This window comes from Scomber japonicus, unplaced genomic scaffold (assembly GCF_027409825.1).
Source record: "Scomber japonicus isolate fScoJap1 unplaced genomic scaffold, fScoJap1.pri scaffold_675, whole genome shotgun sequence".
In the NCBI taxonomy this organism is placed as follows: Eukaryota; Metazoa; Chordata; class Actinopteri; order Scombriformes; family Scombridae; genus Scomber; species Scomber japonicus.
Window position 1 is genome coordinate 10,001 of NW_026518725.1, and position 7,606 is coordinate 17,606.

Below are 7,606 nucleotides of genomic sequence, written 5' to 3' on the forward strand. Positions count from 1 at the left end.
CAGTAATTACGTTAGACTAAAGGCACTCGTTCAGATTTGATTGTGCTGCTACTACAGTAATTACGGTAGACTAAAGGCACTTGTTTAGATTTGATCGTGCCGCTACTACAGTAATTACGGTAGACTAAAGGCACTCGTTCGGATTTGATTGCGCCGCTACTACAGTAATTACGGTAGACTAAAGGCACTCGTTCGGATTTGATTGCGCCGCTACTACAGTAATTACGGTAGACTAAAGGCACTCGTTCGGATTTGATTGCGCTGCTACTACAGTAATTACGGTAGACTAAAGGCACTCGTTCGGATTTGATCGTGCCGCTACCACAGTAATTACGGTAGACTAAAGGCACTCGTTCAGATTTAACTTTGCTGCTACTACAGTAATTACGGTAGACTAAAGGCACTCGGTCAGATTTAACTTTGCTGCTACTACAGTAATTACAGTAGACTAAAGGCGCTCGTTCAAATTTGATTGAGCTGCTACTACAGTAATTATGGTAGGCTAAAGGCACTCGTTCAGATATGATTGCGCTGTTACTACAGTAATTACGGTAGACTAAAGCCGATTGTGCTGCTACTACAGTAATTACGGTAGACTAAAGGCGCTCGTTCAGATTTGATTGAGCTGCTACTACAGTAATTACGGTAGACTAAAGGCACTCATTCAGATTTGATTGTGCTGCTACTACAGTAATTACGGTAGACTAAAGCCGATTGTGCTGCTACTACAGTAATTACGGTAGACTAAAGGCGCTCGTTCAGATTTGATTGAGCTGCTACTACAGTAATTACGGTAGACTAAAGGTACTCATTCAGATTTGATCGTGCTGCTACTACAGTAATTACGGTAGGCTAAAGGTACTCATTCAGATTTGATTGTGCTGCTACTACAGTAATTACGGTAGACTAAAGGCACTCATTCAGATTTGATTGTGCTGCTACTATTTCAGACTTTTTAAGACCCAGTAGAAACCCTGTGAATAAGAGAGAAAGTGTGCTTGTTTCTGAACACTAACCTCTGTGTTTCCTTCCAAAGTTAAAGTGGCCAGCTTTAGGGCCGCGATGCCGGTCTCTTGCTCCTTTATATGCTCCACAGCCTGGGTAAGCAGGTCCTGCAAGCCCCCCGTCAGCTCCTGGAAGCCACACATCACCGCTGGCTGCAAGACACACAGAGCAACATCAGCATCATTAGAACATATACATAAAGCTACACTATATCAGGGATGTAAAATACCCCTTTTCCACCGAGCTGGAGCTGGTGCTGGTTCGGAGCCAGAGCCTGACTAAGCACCGGTTCTTTGCTTTTCCACCACCAAAGCCCCAGCCCGGAGCCAGAGCAAGCACCAACTCTTTGCTGGTCTAAAGCAAGAACCGATTACATCAGCGGACTGGGGGCGGGGCTAACGTTTATTAGCGGGGCATTTACAGATTTGTTGATTCTTCTTCTCCTTCTCCTTCTTCTTCTTCTTCTTCTTCTCCTTCTCCTTCTTCTTCTTCTTCTTCTCCTTCTTCTTCCTACATGCCTTGCGCCATGTTGCTGCCTCTCATTGGTGAATCGTGGAAGTGCTTCAAAGGCTCGCACTGGCTACGTTATACAGTTTTTCTTTTTTTCTAATGATTCATAGCTTTAAATTTGGTTACACTGCATGACGACATAATTGAGTCACACCAGCTTATAGCCACGGTTGTCCTGAATCTATAGAGGTGATTTACTTACTTACTAAATAATTGCCATATTAATAATTTCTTACATACCTAATCACAACGTCAAGATGTATAAAATAAAAAGATAAATTAAATATAAAAAGAAGAGGAGTTGTACCAGAGCTGTGTTTGTGTCCTTTTTCTTCTTCTTCTTCTTCTGTAGACTTGTCTTGAGAGGTCGGAGGATCTTCGCACAGTAACTAGCCATCCACAAGACTATGCACACCGCCTGTATAGATAATAATAATAATAATAATAAATAATATATTATACTTTTATCACGTCTGATTCTGTGCAGGCAGGAAATATAAACTCATTTTTCTCACCTCAACAAAGAAGACTAGGGTTTCTAATAAGGAGGGCCAGGTTTTTAATTTGCCTTCTTTCATGTCCAATAAATCTCCTTTGCTTTTATTCAGAATTTCTGTGGAAATAAAAAGAAAGAAAGAAACTATGAAGTAAAAACAGACACAAGATAAAACAGAATAAACTTTAGTTGTTGTTGTTTTAATGCTGCAAACTCACCTTGAAGCTGAACTACTAATGATTTGAAAGCGTTACAGATCTGTGTTTGAAGCTCGGAGGACTCGTCTAAGAAGGAAGGAAGGTAAAAAAAGAAAAGAAGAAGAAGAAGAAACAGTTAGTAAGGGTCGGAGAGATGAGCAATTAAAAGCAGCATCGGGTTTGTTAAAAATGTACATTTAGTATTTTTGTTGGTTTTATGTCATTTGAACCATATTTTAACGAAAGTAAGACTGAATGCTCCTGAAAATGTCAAATGGTGTAACCACAAAATAATGATAAATATTAAATATAGGAAGGTAGGAGGGAGGGAGGGAGAAAGGAGAAGAGGAATAGAGGAAGAAGGAAGGAAAGGAGGAAGAAGGAAGGAAGGGAGGGAGGGAGAAAGGAGAAGAGGAATGGAGGAAGAAGGAAGGAAAGGAGGAAGAAGGAAGGAAGGCAGAAAGGAGAAGAGGAATGGAGGAAGAAGGAAGGATGGAGGAAAGAAGGGAGGGAGGGAGGAAGGAAGGAAGGAAGAGAGGGAGGGAGGGAGGAAGGAAAGAAGGGAAGAAAGGAAAGAAGGAAGGAAAGGAGGAAGAAGGAAGGAAGGAAGGACGGAGGAAAGAAGGAAGGAAGGAAGGAAGAAAGGAAGGGAGGAAGGAAAGGAAGGACGGAGGAAAGAAGGAAGGAAGGGAGGAAGGACGGAAGGACGGAGGAAAGAAGGAAGGAAGGAAGAAAGGAAGGGAGGAAGGAAAGGAAAGAAAGAAAGGGAGGAAGGAAAGAAGGAAGGGAGGAAGGAAAGGAGGTAGAAGGAAGGAAAGGAGGGAGGAAGGAAGGACGGAGGAAAGAAGGAAGGGAGGAAGGGAGGAAGGAAGGAAGGAACAGTCAAAACAGACGGGGTCAATTTGACCCGGCAGGATGACACATCAGCTGATCTTCTTCTTCTTACCGAGTCCGACGGTCTCCAGCTCCTGCAGGTGGACAGCCAGCTGGAAAGCCGCAGCCTGACACTGACAGCTGCCACTGGACAGAGCGGAGGCCAGACGGGTGGAGGGCGGACCCAGGAATGGATACTACAACACAACACAACACACAATTAACAACAATAAACTCCTCTTATCTCATTCAGATCAGGCGGGGAGTTCTGGTCCTCTGAAATGAGGCCAACCAGGAAGTAACTTAGAGCTGCATTCTATCAAAAGGCCACCAGGGGGCGACCGTCTCTATACAAGTCAATGGAGAATTCACCAACTTCTCACTTGATTTCTAACCTCAGTAAACGTTTTCAAAATGTGTTTATGGTCTCAATCGCTAGTTTAAAGCCTTCTTCAATGCAGTATGATGTTCATTTGGGACATTTTGGCCTCCCTGATTTTATATTTGACGATAAAGCAGGGTATGCATTAGGGCGTGGCTACGTCCTGATTGACAGGTTGATTGACCAATGTCCTCAAGATCCAGCCCTCGCAACCATAGCAACCTCCTCTTCTCCCTCCATTCCTCAGTCAAATTTAACCTTCGTGTCGTCCTGCCGGGTCAAATTGACCCCGTCTGTTTTGACTCTTCCTTCCTTCTTTCTTTTCTCCGTCCTTCCTTCTTCCCTCCTTTCCTTCCTTCTTCCTCCATTCCTGTGCTCCTTTCTCCCTCCCTCCCTCCTACCTTCCTTCCTTCCTTTCTCCTTTCCTTCCTTCCTTCTTTCCTTCCCGCCCATGGCTCTGCCCATGGCCCTGCCCATGGCCCCGCCTCATGCCCATATAAGTAGAATCCGTGTTTTTATTTTTCCCAGCATGCACCTGGAATTTTCAAGATGGCGCTGCCTCGATTCCAAACTATTGGCTTCTGAGCAGCAGTCCACAAACCAATGGGTGACGTCACGGATGTTACGTCCATTTCTTTTATACAGTCTATGATTCAAACAAGCTGTAAATCTGTATCTACCGGTGTGTGAAACCTACCTGGGTGTGTTTCTCTGCTATCTGAGCCGCCGCCTGCAGGTACTGGTTGAGCTGAGCGAGCAGGCTGCCGAGGATCGAGGTCTTGTCGCCGACGCCGTTCTCGTTGGTGACCTCGGAGTTCTGCTGCGACGGCGTGTGTCCCAGTGTGGCCAAAGAGGCGAGGAGGCGGAGCGTTAGGGAGCGTATCCGCAGCCAGACGGTCTCCTCCTCCAGAGAGAGACGTCGATGCTCCTCAGTTAGATTTCTGAGAGAAAGAAAAGGAAGAGGAGAACGGGGTTGATTTGGGATACTTCATATTAAAAGGCCCTCGCTCAGATTTGATTGTGCTGCTACTACAGTAATTACGGTAAACTAAAGACACTCATTCAGATTTGATTTGGCTGCTACTACAGTAATTACGGTAGACTAAAGGCACTCATTCAGATTTGATTGTGCTGCCGTAATTACTGTAATAACAGTGCAACTTCATTTTTAAAAAGGCAGATTTCTCTCCCAGAGGTCGGCGCCGCTGACAGAAAGTACATGTGCCTCTTTTTCTTTTTCTTTATGCACAGCGTATGAAAGGAAGTACCTCTCTTTTGGGTCCCAGCTGGTAAAAACAGTAAGGTCTCTGTTGTCCCTCATATTATCCCAGGGGATGTCGTCCTCCTCTGCAGACAAAGACATGGCCTTCACACTCTCCTCCAGACTCAACACACTGAAACACAAATTAAAAAAACAAAAACAAAAACAATAAAAACACCCAAATGAAGACGTTTAAACTCCACAGCACAGTGTTTATATATTTTAATGTGTGTGTTTATTCTCACATATCGGCCTCGAGGAACAGATCCAGCAGCATCCTCTCTGTGCGGACTTGGGCAAAGTGCAGCGATTGGTTCAACCTGTTCCTGAGAGCGATGAACTCTGGGATTTTCTCAAACGCTCCGTACTTATACGCCTGGATGATGTACTCTGAGGTCTGCGGAGAAGACGAGAAGAGGAATAATGAAGATGGAGGAAGATGATGGAAGAGTATAAGAGATAGATTTTGAGGCAGAATTAAAAATGAAAAAGTGGGATTCAAACTTACATCTTTCTGGTTAGAGTGGAAAAACCTGAGGGAGAAATTACAGGACTGGGAGGCTGCAGCGAACTGACCCAACGACTCAGCGTAACGCGTTAACAGAAACCTGGAAATAACAAAAATATAATAATAAAATGAGATATATGATTAATACAGGTTAGATGTAACTGTGTGTTTATATAAAGGAGGAAGAAAGAAAGAAAAAGGAAGAGAGAAAGAAAGAAAGAAAGAAAGAAAAGAGAAAGAAACAAAGAAACCCTCCTGTTGTCCTCGAGTTAAGGAAGGAAGGGAAGAAGGGAGGATGGAAGGGAGGAAAGGAAAGAAGGGAGGGAGGGAAGAAGGAAAGAAGGAAGGGAAGAGGTAAGGAAAGAAGGGAGGAAGGGAGGACGGAAGGAAAGGAAAGAGGGAAGGGAAGAGGTAAGGAAAGAAGGGAGGGAGGGAGGACGGAAGGAAAGGAAAGAGGGAAGGGAGGAGGTAAAGAAAGAAGGGAGGGAGGGAGGATGGAAGGAAGGAAGGAAAGGAAAGAGGGAAGGGAGGAGATAAGGAAAGAAGGGAGGGAGGGAGGATGGAAGGAAAGAAAGTAGGAGGAAGGAAGGAAAGGAAAGGAAAGAAGGAAGGGAGGAAGGAAGGTAGGAGGAAAGAAGGAAGGAAGGAAGGTAGGAGGGAGAAAGGAAGAGAGGAAGAAGGAAGCAACATTTTTGCCATAATCCTCTAATATATTCTAAGTATTCACACATTTATTTTTAACCCTTTAAATTTGACTATAAACCACATGAACCCCCCCCCCCCCCCCGCTTCCCCCCCCTCCCTCCTCGACCCTCATACTGACCCGATGGTGTCGTGCTGCACGTGTTTGGCGTCTAAGCTGGAGTAAAGGTCGACGACGGGCTCGAAGGCTCCCAGGCGACAGTAGAGGAGCAGCAGCAGCAGCTTGAACTGAGCGTTGGAGGCGCTGTGAGACAAACCTTCATGCAGGAGCCCCAAACACTGCCACACCATGTTCTCATCCCCTAGACACACAAAAAAGGAAGTTAGGACGGGAGGAAGAAGGAAGGAAAGGAGGGAGGGAGGGAGGAAGGGAGGAAGGAAAGGAGGGAGGGAGGGAGGAAGGAAGGAAGGAAGGATGGAGGGAGGAAAGAAGGAAGGAAAGGAGGAAGGAAGGGAAAAAGAAGGAAGGAAAGGAGGAAGGAAGGGAGAAAGAAGGAAGGAAAGGAGGGAGGAAGGAAGGTAGGAGGGAGGGAGGGAGGGAGGAAAGAAGGAAGGGAGAAAGAAGGAAGGAAAGGAGGGAGGGAGGGAGAGAGGAAGGTAGGAGGGAGAGAGGGAGGAAAGAAGGAAGGAGGGAGGGAAGGAGGGAAGGAAGGAAGGAAGGAAGGAGAAGGAAGGTAGGAGGGAAGGAAGGTAGGAGGGAAGGAAGGTAGGAGGGAGAGAGGGAGGGAAGGAAAGGAAGGAAGGACAGAAGGAAGGGAGGAAGGAAAGGAAAGGAAAGGAAGGAAGGAAAGGAAGGAAGGAGGGAAGGACAGAAGAAAGGGAGGAAGGGAAGGAAAGGAAAGGAAGGAAGGAAGGAAGGAAGGAAGGAAAGGAGGGAAGGAATGGAAGGAACAGTAAAAACAGACAGGGTCCAATTTGACCCGGGAGGACGACAGGAAGGTTAAGTTTATGGGACACTTTAAGAGAAACACTCACTGGTATCCATCCATAAGTCGACGTATACGTGAGCTGCCATGAGACAATACATATCAGAGAACTGCAAGCTCCGTCTTCAGAGCCGTTTTCCCTGTTAGAAAAAAAAAATAAAAAAAAAATAAAGATGACGTCATTAAAAAGGAGGAGCAGTCAAAGCTCAAACGATGGAAAACATGATGGAAGTATGACATCTATGTTAGTTTCATCTATTCAATTGAGGCACGGAAGGAAGGGAAAAAGGAGGAAGGAAGGGAGAAAGAAGGAAGGAAAGGAGGGAGGGAGGAAGGAGGGAAGGAAGGAAGGAAGGAAGGTAGGAGGGAGGGAGGAAAGAAGGAAGGAAGGAAGACAAGAAGGGAGGGAGGAAGGAAGGAAGGAAAGAAGGAGGGAGGGAGGGAGGAGGAAAGAAGGAACCCTTCCCTCCCTCCTTCTTTCTTTTCCTTTCCTTTCCTCCCTCCCTTCTTTTCATTTCCTCTCCTCCTTCCCTCCTTCCTCCTTTCCTCCCTTCCTTCCCTCCTTTCCTTCCTTCTGTTCCTTCCTTCCTTCCTTCCTCCTTTCCTCCTTTCCTCCCTTCCTCCCTCCTTCCTTCTTTCCTTTCCTCTCCTCCCTTCCCTCCTTCCATCCTTCCTCCTTTCCTGCCTTCCTTCATTCCTTCCCTCCTTTCCTTCCTTCCTTCCTTCCCTCCTTTCCTTCCTTCGTT

General features: G+C 45.8%; 1 pseudogene; it reads right to left on the minus strand.

The window, feature by feature from the left end:
* Window positions 1-7,000, minus strand: part of LOC128354832 (N-alpha-acetyltransferase 25, NatB auxiliary subunit-like) — a 7,927-nt pseudogene extending 927 nt beyond the window's left edge.
* Window positions 7,001-7,606: the final 606 nt, after the last annotated feature.